The following is a 16,500-nucleotide window of genomic DNA, read 5'->3' as shown; positions in this document are numbered from 1 at the left end:
CAAAATCAAGTTTTGGACTATGCTAGTCAGTCTAGTTAATTACTTAGGTTCAGTCCTAGGGTTTCTACTCCACTTTTTGCTAATTGTCTTTCAGATACAATTAAAAAAACAAACTCCACAAAAATAGTGAATTAATAGACAAATACCAATAAAGAGTTAAGAAGTGAATTCTATGAAAAAAATGAAATTATTTCTATCCATCCATCCATTTTCCAACCCGCTGAATCCAAACACAGGGTCACGGGAGTCTGCTGGAGCCAATCCCAGCAAACACAGGGCACAAGGCAGGGAACCAATCCTGGGCAGGATTAAGACAGTGAATTCTGAAAAAAAAAGAAACAGACAACATAATTGATGGTCTAGCACACACACACACAGGTTATATGAGCATCTTGACAGAGAAGTAAACTGAGAGAAGGGTAATAAAGTCAAACAGAGCTAAAAGCCTTCCTGAACAGATAGATAGATAGATAGAGATGAGTTTTATATAAATCTCTGACCATTACTCTTTTGTAAATGCAGAAAAAGAGAAAAAATAAGACCAGCAAATTAAAAATGTGATCAATTAGAGTTAAAAATAACTAATTGATTGTTAAACCGATTGTAGCAAAACCTGCAACCACAGGGGTGTCCCAGGACTGAACTTTAAAACCACTAGTTAAGACATATTGTGAAAAGAGGTGTTTTAGTAATACTTGAAATGAGCTGCTCATGCTCAAAAACCTATTAGTGTTGCTGAACTGAAGTAGCTCTGTAAGGAAGACTGGGCTTAAAAACATCCTCCTCATTGATTTGAAAAATGTAAAAGACTTAAATTACCATTGCAGTTAAAAGGGCTGTGATCAGTTATTAAATGCAATTACTTTTTCACACTGTACTTGTTAGTGCAGAGTAACTTTTTTCATTCAATAAATGACAAGTTAAGATAATGTGCCATCTGTTCACTCAGTTGTCCTTTATTTAATATTATATTTTAGGCCTGTAACTATTCAGTCTCAAAATTTTGCAATAATAGAAGAAATCAGAATGGGACAAATCTTTTTCACTGCAATTGATCTACCTTTTATCAGCATTTTTTCTGTAGCACATGCCCTATCCTTGTTAGTCTGAGACAGTTACACAAACTTTTTCTCCTTTAGATATATTTTCACGGTGTTGTTATGTTACTTTCTCACCCCTATTTGATTCTGTGGATGGCACAGTAGCATTGTGGTAGTGCTACTACTTTGCAGTTCTCCATGAATTGGTGTGAGTTTTCCTCCCACAACTCTTAAAGCGTGGATTTTAACTTAATTGGCAACTATAAATTAGCCTCAAAGTGAGTGTGCTGTGCGAGTGGGATGTGTGCTGGACTGGTTCCATATTCAACACTTTTTCTTTCCTTGGTCATAGTGCTAATGTGATAGGCTCTGGCCTCCGCCAACCTTGATTCAGAGATTGTAGCATTGTGGTGGTTAGTGCTAAAAATACTATATTATTGTTAGGAGATTGTGATACATTAGGGAGATATATATATATACTAGGAGGTTCCCCCCTGCTCGCTTTGCTCGCCATCCCCCTCGGCCTGCGCTACATGCCAGCCACTTCGCATCTATTCCCTCTTAAACAGTGATACAATGGGAAACAAATAGTTTTTTTTTTACCTCTGCTTTGCTCGATCAGCTGCTGGCTTGCTGCCATGCCATGTGGTCTGCATCTTGCATGGCACTTCAAACATTTAAAGCCTGTACAGCAGCTGTCCTACACTTTGTCTTTTATTTCCGGCCCTGGGCATGGTTAAATCTTTTGGCACAAAGTCTTGTCTCGTGGGATGTGAGTTCTTGATATTTTTTAGTTTATAATTTAAAAACGGAATAAGAATATGGAAATCTAATAACATCACATTAAAGTTCAATAAATTCTGAAAAGAATAATACCAAACATATATACAGTATGTAGGTTTTAAAATAAGTCCGATTTAAAGCATGACAAAAAAGTGACATAAAAACGTCACACAAAACCGTTGCACTTTTAGGCTAAGGATTTTATATATAGAGAGTAGATTTATATATGCAAGGGTAAATCAAAAACTAATATAATATGAAAACAATTTGGTAATTGCACTGGGTAGAAGCTGACGTGATACAACACATTCACAATGGCTTATACGCAGTTCAAACACATATACAGCACAGTGCTGTGACAATAGCTGAGTTGAAGCCAAGGTCAAAAGAACTGTCAATTATGTATCTGGCCTTATTGTCTTTGAATCATCAGCACGCAGTCTCTATTCATGTGGGTTTTCTTTTTCTAAATGTTCTTTTTTTTTCCACATCCAAAAGTCATTGATGACACCACAATAAACAGAGTTGTTCCCCACTTTGTACTTAATGATGCTGGGAAGGCTCAAGTCCCAATGTCCCTTTAATGGGAATGCTGAGAAACAAATGGATTTGGTTGTACAGTGCTATATTTTAAAAATGAATAGAAAATAATGTTAATTGATGTCTAGGCAAATTGATGCATTTGTAACAAGCACTAAGCACAAAGAGTTTCATAAAGGATGAGTTATCATTATAAGACAAAACATGAACAGCAAAAGAAGTAAAACAAGCTTGTCTACAAAATTTCCATTTTTTGTAAATTCAAAATGGCTTTATGTTTTACAGGAAAATAGTCTTATGAAGCTCATCACACTTTTCATGCATTTGTATGGATGTAAAATAATTTACATGCATGTTAAATAAAGTTTCTTTGGAGATTTTGCTGTCTTGACCTAAATTAGGTAATATATTACATTTCCAATTATTTAATAATAATCTAAAAGAACTGAAACTCTCCAGGTACAACCAAGTTGAAACTGGTGCAATTTTTATGAAGGTTCTTGTGGGATTATTTTTGCCTTAAATCTTAAAACAGGACTTTGATCATGTCATGTTCATTAGAACATCTAATTAAAATCAAGGTACTGTGATGTAGTCAAATAGTAGTCAATTTTAACATTTATGAATACTTGGGCATGGCTGGTTAAATTATTTTTTTTTTACAGAATAACACAGGCTGATTTGTTTTGGTATTTATTAATGAAATTTAAAATACAAATTCTATTTCTGATTCTCCACAAAACCTGCACAGTACCCATAGAACAAAGTAGTTGTTGTATCATTTCCAAGTGGTGCAGTGTGTGTTTCTTAAAATTGCACTGTTGGTGCAAAGGATGATACTTAAACTCCATATTTCGGATTGGTGCATTTTGTTTTTCTTTTTTTAAACACAATATACACTTTTGTGACATTCCTGATGTCTTTTCTTGTCTTTTTAAACCAGTAGATTCCCAAGCTTGGTCCTTGAGGGCCAGATTTTAGTTCATTATAGCCATTTTCATAATTGGCAGAAATGTTGAAACCTTGTTTCATTCACATTATAGTTTTTTTGCCCTTGGATCTTAAAGATGCACATCAATATTTTTCTTCTTTGCAGGATGCAATGGCAGAGCAGTTAACATTGCTTCTTCATAGCTCTAGTCCAATAGATATGTATTTTCTGAGGGTGAAAAAGGAAACCCTGAATCAAACAAACCCACCTTATTTTGTCATAGAACAAAGTCTCAGAACACATGAAAATGTAACCTGTTTCACAAGAATACCTAACTGTGTTTGTGGTCAGCATGCTTATCCATAGTTTCCAAAAGGTTGGTGTGGTACTTGCTATTTGGCATGCGTGATTCCTTGCATAACAGTCTAGCAGACACCTCTACAGTCAACCTATTACAGAAGAAGAAGGGCAACCCCGGGAGTACCATCTACAATATATCCAGTTCCAGAATGGGCCAGGGGAGTAGGTGTCATCCTTCCATTTGCCACATTGTCGCCTTATAGTCAAAAAATCAATGAATTGGCTCAGCCTTTGCAAGTTGTTCCTAACCTGATATCTGATGCTGTTGAAGAAATATCTGTGGAGTAGATAGGTATAAAGACAGTGACACTCCACAGCTGTATGGCTCTGAACATGCTCCTTGTTAATCAAGATGCAACTTGTGCAGTAGTCGAAACACAGTGCTGTACCTACTGTACATCCCTGACTCATCTGTGAACCTATCATGACTTGCTGACCACATTTTTTCTTGTTCTGAATGATTAGAATGATTTGTGAATTTCCCCTTGGGATGAATAAAGTATCCTATCTATCTATCTATCTATCTATCTATCTATCTATCTATCTATCTATCTATCTATCTATCTATCTATCTATCTATCTATCTATCATATAGTGCCTTTCATATCTATCTATCTATCTATCTATCTATCTATCTATCTATCTATCTATCTATCTATCTATCTATCTATCTATCTATCTATCTATAAGTAACTACAGTTGTTTGATGGAGAAAACAACATTCAGTGTCTCACCAACTGGTTGCACATATTATCTGAATGGTAGAAAGCCCTATTAATTAAGACTACTGAATACTAGTTGTTGTTGTAATGATAGTTTTTGTCTTTTAAAATGTTTCCTGAAAATTTATGATAAAGCTGCAGTAAATAGTATGGTGGCTATTCCAAGTGAACCCTTCTCCAATGATTATAAGGAAGAAAATATTAAGACAACCCATAGTATTATGGTCTTTTATGCTGATGAAGTTAGCGATTTCTATGAATATTAAGTGTTTGTTTGTTTTAGTTGTTCTAAGAGAACAAAATGGGAGTACTGTTGGAAAAAATCTTTTTATAACACTTTAGAGTCTTGGACTCTTAGGCTCACAAGGTTTTTCTAACTGTGTTAAATAAGCAAATATTGTTCTAAGAGATGCAGCTGTGTTGAAGATATCCTTGAAAGAATGCCATAAGATTACCAATATAACAAAGGCATTTTATATTGACTTTTGCTTATCTGGTTTAAAGGATACAGGCACTAGGAAACAGCTTCTGACATTGAGTTTAAGCACAATGAATATATTCCATTAGTCATGTTTAGATCATCCTACTTTACCTTTTAAATAAATGTGCTTGCCGATAATTTGGACGCTATCGGCTATATAATAAAGATACTCTTGTATATTTGTATATATAAAGGTTAGTTTAAACAAGGAATTGTTGGCATTTCCATGATTACAATGCACAACTAATGTCTTGCATGGAATGCTCCTTAGATGTCTAAGTAAATGGTGTTTGAAAACCAAACACAGGTGTCAATGACAGTTAACATGTTTGCTTTCTTTTCCCACACATCTCATGTTTTTGCAGTTCTTTCATTGAAAACAAAAATAGAAAAGAGCTTTTAACCAGAACATCACATATTCTTTATTTGAACCTGATAATCAAATTCAGGATTTTAGGAATAGAAACATTAAACAAACCTCATACGGATGTAAGCGTAATTCCTCAGTGTTAAAATAACAGGTCATCAAGAATTGTAATTTAATTTGTATTTCACTTCAGTACCTAAATAAATGTTATAAAATTAAAATCATACATGTTAAGTAATAATTATGATTAAAATTTGGGGCAGCATGGTGGCACAGTGCTTAGCAGTACTGCCTCATGTATGCATTTGTCCTGTGTTTGAATTTCATGCCTCTAGGGAGTCTGTATGTGGTTTTCACATTTCCCTTTGTCTGTGTGGGTTTTGCTCTGGCTTTCATTAAACATCCCCACAGATGTGGAAAACAGGTAGATTTATAATTTTAAATTGGCTCCAGTGTGAGTGAATGTGGGTGTGCCTTTCAATGGACTGGCAACCTGTCCAGGGCTGTTTTCTGTCTTGCACCCAGCGGTTGGAAGGCCTTCACTCTACAACTCTGAATTAGATTGAGCAGGTTTAAGAATGTGTATATGTTAAAATTAAAGTTGTATGTTACCATTATGCATATATGCAGGGTTTGGTGCATTTTAAAATTAAACTTAGAACAGAATAGGCTGCATCTTCCTGGAGTCAGCGCAGGAATGAATACTGCTGTCCTATGCAATTTTGGCTCCTGCCTTGTAGCTGAAGATGCAGGAAAGGAAAAAAAAAAGAAAAGTAAGAGACACTAACATATGATTCTATTAAGACAGTATGGCATAGTGGATTTAGCAAAGGATATTAAACCATGAGTCTGCCGTAGCAGTCTCCTCGTTTGACATGATGTGTGACCCTGAGTAAGCCACTTAATCTGTCTCTCCCTGTGGAATAACAGAATAGGTAATGAAACTGTAGATCCACACTTGTCTAGGTAATATACCAGATTGGCCTTGTTTAAGTGTAGGTTTGTGCATGAGTTGACACACTGATTGAATGACTCCTTGCCCAAAGAGTGCTGCTGGGATATGTCCAGGCCCTGTTACTCTGAAATTAAGGGGAATGTAAAGTAAAATAGAAAATAATATTCAATGAAACATAAAATTTCATGCAAAATCCAAGCATTCATTTCTAGAACTCATTTTTAGTATAGATGTACAGGGAGATGGAACCAATCTCGACAGCACCAAACTCTGGATGGGACAACAGTAACAGGGAACATATACGCATTCATACTCACTCAGAATGGGCCAGATTTCTGTAGTCAAGTTGGGGAGCATGCATTGGTACAGTGCATTGCCGCACCCACTACATGACGAAACAACTCTGGATCCCGGTTTGAAACGCCCCAGGCAGACATGCGGTCCACTTCCACCCTCCAGAAATGACCCTCTATCTGCCACAGCCAGGTGTTACGTGGGCGACCCCTTGGCCTGGTCCAGCCACTCGGGTCCCCAACAATGAGGATCTTACGAGCCGGATCACACTCGGGGAAACGCGCCACATGGCCATAGTGCCGTAACTGACACTCCCTCACAATGCAGGTAATTTGCCTCATTCAGGACTCCATGAGCAACCACTCATTCGACACAAAGTCAAACCAACAGTACCCAAGCATTTTCCGGAGAGACACAGTACCAAAGGAGTTCAGTCTTCGTCTCAGGTCACTGGATAGCGTCCATGTCTCACAACCATATAGCAAGACAGGAAGCACCAGGACTCTAAAGACTTGGACCTTCGTCCTTTTGCAGAGATATCGGGAGCACCACACACCCCTTTCCAGCGACCTCATGACCCCCCCCCCCATGCTCTCCCAATCCATCTACTGACTTCATAGGAAGAGTCACCAGAGACATGAATGTCACTTCCAAGGTAAGTAAACCTCTCAACAAGGTCAACACTCTCCGCAAACAGGTCAAAACTATCTCCACACAACTCTCTGAGGAGCGCAGACCGGGGACTGGCCAGATCTCTGTAGGTGGATACACCTTTTATTGGTCTGGTCGGTCTGATGGCTGTCATACTCGGGGAATAGCTGTTGCTGTAGCGGATTGGCTTCTTCCGATGGTGTCCAATGTCACTCTTCTCAACGAGCGTATTATGAGACTCAGATTACGGCATTCCCTGGGTGCCTTGTCTGTTGTCTCAGTGTATGCTCCGACCACGGTGAGTGATGTCTCAGCGAGGGAGACATTTTATTCGCAGCTTCGCTCGGTCGTTGATGGGTGCCCACGAGATGACACTCCTCTGCTTATGGGTGACTTCAATGCAGCCACTGGCACTCACAGGTCTGGATATGAGGATTGTCTCGGTCCCCATGGGTCTGGTGACTGTGGTGAAAGTGGCTCCATGTTCCTTGACTTTGCAAAAGGTCAGGGGCTGCGAATCACTGGATCCTGGTTCCAGCACCCTGAACCGCATTGTTGGACTTGGTACTCCAATACTGGTGATCTGGTGAAGGAGATCGATCACATCCTTGTGGGCAGACACTGGAGGCGCTTGCAAAACTGCAGGGCCTACAGAAGTGCCCAGTTTGTGAATTCTGATCACAGACTTGTTGTTGCTACTCTTAAGATCCAGCTTAGGTCCAGTAGGTTACCACCTACTAGGAAAATGAGCCTGGACTTGGCCAGACTCCAAGACCAGGCTGTTTCTAATGAGTTTTCACAGTTTGTGTGAGGAACTTTCAGATTTGGGTACGACTGCCGATCCTAATGTGATGTGGGAGACCTTCCATGACAAGACCATGAAGGTTGCTGAGGGTTGTGTTGGTGTTACCGGTGTTCCCAGAAGAAGGAGTTTCATCTTGCAGGGCACCCTGGATATCATCGAGAGGAGTCGCAGTGCACGGCTCAATGACAACTCTGGTCTGTACCGGGAACTGAAAAGGATGGCTGTGAGGGCTCTGAGGGCAGATGAGCAAGTGACACACCATCTGTGGTCTAGCGACTCACGTCCTGCTTACAGAGGAATCAAAACATTACGCACATCTGAATCTGTTCCTCGGAGAGTCGCAGTCAGGGCAGCTGATGGAATGGTCCTTATGGGTGACACTGCAGTTGTGACCCGCTGAGCTGGCTACTCTGAGTAGTTGTTTAAAGCTGATCCTCCGGCTAGGACGTTGGATATCTCTGGCTCCATAGTTCTTGAGGCTGATCCTCCAATTAGCTGTGAACCACCCAGTTTCACTGAGATTACACAGGTGGTGAACTAGCTTGGGTGAAGGCTGCAGGGATCTGTGATATCTGGTGTGAACTTCTCCAGGCTGGTGGTAAGGCTGTCCTCCTGGAATTGATTTCTGTAGTGCTAGGTGAAAAATGATGTGCGCAATGAGAAAACATAAATAATGTAATCCACACTAAGCTAAATCTAAAGTAATCATTATGAGTATACGTACATATGTACATTTCTCTGATTTGGATTAATATACTTTGAGAATGTTATGTTGTATATAACAAAAATACATTTTGTATTCTATTTAAGTGACAAGGTGACTTGTGTTATAATACTGCTTAACACTTATGTGTGCAGAATGGACACAAATGACACTATTTCAAAGAGTAGATAGAATTGTTTGGAAGATATATATTGGAGAAGCATTCCACTAATCAATCATTTTGTGAATATTGAACTTTTTTTAGGAAATATGAAGCACTGAAAGTGTAGCACAACATTTAATAGTTTTTTTTAATCAATTTTCCCTCCCACTGCCACCTTCTTCTAATGACTAGTATCCTCACACCATCCCTACTACAACAACTCCTACCACATCAACTGGAATGACCAGTAACAAGGTGATCAGTATGTGATGTCCATAACTGAAAACCAAGTAAGGAGACAACTGAGAAAGCTGCACACAGGAAAAGGTGCAGGACCAGATGGCGTCAGTCCTCGAGTTCTTGAGGCCTGTGCTGACCAACTTTGTGGTGTATTCACTTGTTCAGTCTCTCCCTAAGGCTCAGGAAAGTGCTGCTGCTGTGGAAAACATCTTGCATTGTTCCTGTTCCCAAGAAAGCAGGCACCGCTTCACCTAATGACTACAGATCAGTGACATTTAAGTCTTGTAACATGAAGACCTTTGATAAACTGTTCCTGGACTCAATGAGTCCTGTTGTGGTAGACCACCTGGACCCATTGCAGTCTGCATACTGGACAAAGATTGGAGCGGAGGATGCAATTATCTATCTACTCCACAAGGTTTATTCTCACCTGAACAAAGCTGCCTTCCATACCATTCCAGCCATCCTTATTAATGGGTAAACTCAGAGATATGCCAGTGAATGAGCCTATGGTGTCCTGGATAATGGTCTTTCTGTTCGGCAGAAAGCAGTTTGTGAAACTCAAGGATGGTGTTTCTAACATGGATAAGAGCAACACTGGCGCACCACAAGGAACACTCCTGTCTCCTCTTCACTTCACTCTGTACACCTCTGACTACAAATGTAACACCAGGTCATGTCACTTGCAGATATTCAGATGATTCTGCACTTATGGGGTGTATTGATAAAGGGGATGAGACAGAGGAGTCAGGTGGAGGACCTCGTTTCTTGGTGGAGAGAGAATTTATCTGCACCAAAACCTTTAATCTGTGAAATGACATCCTTCACATCTCCTACAACTCTTTAATGGCCAGTGCAGTCTTCTGTGCTCTGGTGTGCTGGACTAGTAACATCACTTTTTAAGAGACCCACTGCTAAATAAAAGTACAGGCTCAGTTATGGACTGCGGTCCCCCTGGAGGTAGTAGCAAACGAGAGAATTAAAACAAAAGTGAGTCCTATAATGAACAATTTTGCACATCCTCTCTGTGACATACTAATACTGAGGACTTTCAACCAACAAATTATTCAGCATAAGTGTGTCAAGAAACACTACTGGGGCCTCTTAATGCCAACAGCAATACGCCTGCATAATGTTTCACTGTGACTATGAAAGCCAATTTAGAAGTTTTCTTTCTTTTAAGTCATTCTGCTGTATGTTCAGACCATGTTGTGTGTGTGTATATATACAGTAGTTATCTATATTTATTTAAAGAGCTTATGTAAAAAGCCAAATTGTCCCCTGGGGACAAATAACATTCTGTCCATTAAGATGGGAACCTTACATAAGTAGGTGTAATAGGTTGCCTCAGAGTTTATTACTATTGCTGCTTTGATAGCCTCAAGGACCTAGTGGTCTCAGCCTGGGCAAAGCCTGTATGGTGTACATTTTTTTTCCTTAACTATGTGGGCTTTGCTTCCACATCCTAAAGATGTGTATGTTATGTTAATTGGTAGCTTCATATTGGAGCAGTATAAATGAGTATGCCTTCGGGTTGCCAGACAGTGCAAACCACAGACACAGTGACACAGCACACATGAATAAAAGATTTTTATTTTCACCAGGCACTTTTCAATCACCTCTCCAAAATAAGCCACAAGTACACAAATAAATCACATAAAATGTTCCCCTCCACTCCTCCAAACAAGCTTTGCCCTCCTCCTCCTCCTGACTCTGACTCCTCTGATGTGAGGTAGCAGACTTATTAGATGTCAGACTCGGGAATGCTTCTGGTGTCCCGCTGTGTCCTTGAGGAAGCACTTCTGGGTCATAGAAAAAGTAGGGGGTTCCACCTCCCACAGGTCCCTCTATGGATTCCCAATGACCCAAACAGGGCTGCATGTCTGGACTCCAAGCACTCCTGAAGGTTTCCTAATTGTCAACCCACTCCTCAGTCTATCCATAAAAACATACCAGCCGGGTACAAATTTATTTTGATGACCCACCGGACAATCCTTGTATGTCGTTGCACTGGCTTCCCCTCCGGGTAATGGAACCTCTTCTGATCTGGCTGGGATGCCAGTTCTCCTACACTAGGTAAATTCTGACTCTTATGGTAACACAGAATAACCATGGGCTCCTCTTTTCCAAACTCACTGGGGATTAGAACAGTAAGATGATGCATATAGTGCTTGCTGGGAAATGCTATAAAAATATCAGTTGCCAGCTAGCAATTGCTACTGTTAGGAATGTGATAAAGAAATGATAGTAGAGATGATCAGTACAAGTCAAGAAAAAATTATTAAAAATGTATGTGTTTTTTTTAGGCTGAAAGGTGCCATAAAGCCCCTGAATCACAGCAAAGCATATGGAGGAAGATTTAGCCAAAAATGAAATTGTGGTGCACCATTCTATTGTGTAATGGAGCTTGCGTGTACTGAGTCTCCAAGCAAAAGTCATGAGGAGGAAGTCTTACCTGCAACTTTGTCATAAAAGGCAACGTCTGAAGTATGATCTGGATCATCTGGATAAGCCAAAGTCTTTCTGGAAGTAAGTGCTGTGGACAGATGAAGTTAAGATTGAGCTTTTTGTCTACAATCACCAGAGTTATGTTTGGAGGAAAAAAGGCAAAGCACTTCATGAAAAGAACATCTTACCAATTTATAAACATGTGGGTGGATCCATTATGCTTTGGGGTTGTGTGACAGCTAGTGACACAGGGAACATTGCACACATATAGGAAAGAACGAACTCCACTCAATATCAGAAAATTCTGGATGCAAATATCATATCATGACTGCTTCTACAACAGGACAATGATCTGAAGCAAACACCGAAATCCACCATGAACTACCTCAGGAAATAAATGCTGAAATTTTTTGAATGGCTTTCATAGTCCCAGGACCCATCCATCCATCCATTTTCCAACCCGCTGAATCCGAACACAGGGTCACAGGGGTCTGCTGGAGCCAATCCCAGCCAACACAGGGCACAAGGCAGGAACCAATCCTGGGCAGGGTGCCAACCCACCGCAGGACACACACAAACACACCCACACACCAAGCATACACTAGGGCCAATTTAGAATCGCCAATCCACCTAACCAGCATGTCTTTGGACTGTGGGTCCCAGGACCCGAACATTATTAAAATTCTGTGGATAGATCTAAAAGATAGCGTGCATTCAAGAGAGCCTACAAATATATCTGAACTTCAGGGACTTTGATAGGAAGAATGGGCAAAAATTCCCATCTCAAGACTCATAGATGTGTATAAAAAAAAAGGGGCAGGGTGGAGGGTGTAATCCAAACATTTTCACAAGTCACAATTACTGTTTTTTTTTTCTGTGTTTAAGTTCCTGAAATAAAATTTAGCAGTTGATAATGTTTGGACGTCTATTTGTTGCATTGGTCGTATTTAATACTTTTCAGTTTAAAATCAAATTATGCAATCTTCTTAAATAAATAAAGATACATATACTGTATGTATATATATATATATATATATATATATATATATATATATATATATATATATATATATATACAGTGGTGTGAAAAACTATTTGCCCCCTTCCTGATTTCTTATTCTTTTGCATGTTTGTCACACAAAATGTTTCTGATCATCAAACACATTTAACCATTAGTCAAATATAACACAAGTAAACACAAAATGCAGTTTGTAAATGGTGGTTTTTATTATTTAGGGAGAAAAAAAAATCCAAACCTACATGGCCCTGTGTGAAAAAGTAATTGCCCCCTGAACCTAATAACTGGTTGGGCCACCCTTAGCAGCAATAACTGCAATCAAGCGTTTGCGATAACTTGCAATGAGTCTCTTACAGCGCTCTGGAGGAATTTTGGCCCACTTATCTTTGCAAAATTGTTGTAATTCAGCTTTATTGAGGGTTTTCTAGCATGAACCGCCTTTTTAAGGTCATGCCATAGCATCTCAATTGGATTCAGGTCAGGACTTTGACTAGGCCACTCCAAAGTCTTCATTTTGTTTTTCTTCAGCCATTCAGAGGTGGATTTGCTGTGTGTTTTGGGTCATTGTCCTGTTGCAGCACCCAATATCGCTTCAGCTTGAGTTGATGAACAGATGGCCGGACATTCTCCTTCAGGATTTTTTGGTAGACAGTAGAATTCATGGTTCCATCTATCACAGCAAGCCTTCCAGGTCCTGAAGCAGCAAAACAACCCCAGACCATCACACTACCACCACCATATTTTACTGTTGGTATGATTTTCTTTTTCTGAAATGCTGTGTTCCTTTTATGCCAGATGTAACGGGACATTTGCCTTCCAAAAAGTTCAACTTTTGACTCCTCAGTCCACAAGGTATTTTCCCAAAAGTCTTGGCAATCATTGAGATGTTTCTTAGCAAAATTGAGACGAGCCCTAATGTTCTTTTTGCTTAACAGTGGTTTGCGTCTTGGAAATCTGCCATGCAGGCCGTTTTTGCCCAGTCTCTTTCTTATGGTGGAGTCGTGAACACTGACCTTAATTGAGGCAAGTGAGGCCTGCAGTTCTTTAGACGTTGTCCTGGGGTCTTTTGTGACCTCTCGGATGAGTCGTCTCTGCGCTCTTGGGGTAATTTTGGTCAGCCGGCCACTCCTGGGAAGGTTCACCACTGTTCCATGTTTTTGCCATTTGTGGATAATGGCTCTCACTGTGGTTCGCTGGAGTCCCAAAGCTTTAGAAATGGCTTTATAACCTTTACCAGACTGATAGATCTCAATTACTTCTGTTCTCATTTGTTCCTGAATTTCTTTGGATCTTGGCATGATGTCTAGCTTTTGAGGTGCTTTTGGTCTACTTCTCTGTGTCAGGCAGCTCCTATTTAAGTGATTTCTTGATTGAAACAGGTGTGGCAGTAATCAGGCCTGGGGGTGGCTACGGAAATTGAACTCAGGTGTGATACACCACAGTTAGGTTATTTTTTAACAAGGGGGCAATTACTTTTTCACACGGGGCCATGTAGGTTTGGATTTTTTTTCTCCCTAAATAATAAAAACCATCATTTAAAAACTGCATTTTGTGTTTACTTGTGTTATATTTGACTAATGGTTAAATGTGTTTGATGATCAGAAACATTTTGTGTGACAAACATGCAAAGAATAAGAAATCAGGAAGGGGGCAAATAGTTTTTCACACCACTGTATATATATTATATATATATATACACACACTAAGGAAAGAGATTTACAAAGAAAGTTATCGGATTACACTTGATAACTTATTCTTTTGCATGTTTGTCACACAAAATGTTTCTGATCATCAAACACATTTAACCATTAGTCAAATATAACACAAGTAAACACAAAATGCAGTTTGTAAATGGTGGTTTTTATTATTTAGGGAGAAAAAAAAATCCAAACCTACATGGCCCTGTGTGAAAAAGTAATTGCCCCCTGAACCTAATAACTGGTTGGGCCACCCTTAGCAGCAATAACTGCAATCAAGCGTTTGCGATAACTTGCAATGAGTCTCTTACAGCGCTCTGGAGGAATTTTGGCCCACTTATCTTTGCAAAATTGTTGTAATTCAGCTTTATTTGAGGGTTTTCTAGCATGAACCGCCTTTTTAAGGTCATGCCATAGCATCTCAATTGGATTCAGGTCAGGACTTTGACTAGGCCACTCCAAAGTCTTCATTTTGTTTTTCTTCAGCCATTCAGAGGTGGATTTGCTGGTGTGTTTTGGGTCATTGTCCTGTTGCAGCACCCAATATCGCTTCAGCTTGAGTTGATGAACAGATGGCCGGACATTCTCCTTCAGGATTTTTTGGTAGACAGTAGAATTCATGGTTCCATCTATCACAGCAAGCCTTCCAGGTCCTGAAGCAGCAAAACAACCCCAGACCATCACACTACCACCACCATATTTTACTGTTGGTATGATGTTCTTTTTCTGAAATGCTGTGTTCCTTTTATGCCAGATGTAACGGGACATTTGCCTTCCAAAAAGTTCAACTTTTGACTCCTCAGTCCACAAGGTATTTTCCCAAAAGTCTTGGCAATCATTGAGATGTTTCTTAGCAAAATTGAGACGAGCCCTAATGTTCTTTTTGCTTAACAGTGGTTTGCGTCTTGGAAATCTGCCATGCAGGCCGTTTTTGCCCAGTCTCTTTCTTATGGTGGAGTCGTGAACACTGACCTTAATTGAGGCAAGTGAGGCCTGCAGTTCTTTAGACGTTGTCCTGGGGTCTTTTGTGACCTCTCGGATGAGTCGTCTCTGCGCTCTTGGGGTAATTTTGGTCAGCCGGCCACTCCTGGGAAGGTTCACCACTGTTCCATGTTTTTGCCATTTGTGGATAATGGCTCTCACTGTGGTTCGCTGGAGTCCCAAAGCTTTAGAAATGGCTTTATAACCTTTACCAGACTGATAGATCTCAATTACTTCTGTTCTCATTTGTTCCTGAATTTTTTTGGATCTTGGCATGATGTCTAGCTTTTGAGGTGCTTTTGGTCTACTTCTCTGTGTCAGGCAGCTCCTATTTAAGTGATTTCTTGATTGAAACAGGTGTGGCAGTAATCAGGCCTGGGGGTGGCTACGGAAATTGAACTCAGGTGTGATACACCACAGTTAGGTTATTTTTTAACAAGGGGGCAATTACTTTTTCACACGGGGCCATGTAGGTTTGGATTTTTTTTCTCCCTAAATAATAAAAACCATCATTTAAAAACTGCATTTTGTGTTTACTTGTGTTATATTTGACTAATGGTTAAATGTGTTTGATGATCAGAAACATTTTGTGTGACAAACATGCAAAAGAATAAGAAATCAGGAAGGGGGCAAATAGTTTTTCACACCACTGTATATATATATATATATATATATATACACACACTAAGGAAAGAGATTTACAAAGAAAGTTATCGGATTACACTTGATAACTTTAAATTGGTCAGATAAGAGTTAATGTACAGTATATGTGTGCGCCACAATGGACTGCTGCCCATCCATTTGTTTTTCATGTTGTGCTCAGTACTGTCCAATTTCCTGTGGCCCAAAAGCTGGTTATGTGGTTTTAAACATTGGATGGTTATTGTACCAGGAAATGCACTGTCCGGTCACATGGGGGCTTAAAACCAACGTGTATATTTCAGTGAGCCAAATTAAAAATAAATGAGCACTGACCTCCAGCCACTACATAAATTTGAAAATTGTGTACAAATGTCATATATTTTGCATGTTCTGGTTAGAATTTCTTTCTGTAATAGTATGGCATTATACAATGTCAGTCAGTAAGTCATCTTCCAACCCGCTATATCCTAACACAGAGTCACGGGTGTCTGCTGGAGCCAATCCCAGCCAGCACAGGGCGCAAGGCAGGAACAAATCCCAGGCAGGGTGCCAGCCCACCACAGATTATACAATGTGTCCTAAATCATTTTATATTGTTTAGAATATTTTATCATTTTTTGGATCCTATCACCTATTTATGGCATCTGCCTTCCATATTGAAGCTTTTTAAAGAAAGAAA

The sequence above is a fragment of the Erpetoichthys calabaricus genome, chromosome 3 (assembly GCF_900747795.2).
Source record: "Erpetoichthys calabaricus chromosome 3, fErpCal1.3, whole genome shotgun sequence".
NCBI lineage: Eukaryota > Metazoa > Chordata > Cladistia > Polypteriformes > Polypteridae > Erpetoichthys > Erpetoichthys calabaricus.
Note: the sequence above shows the minus strand (reverse complement) of the source record.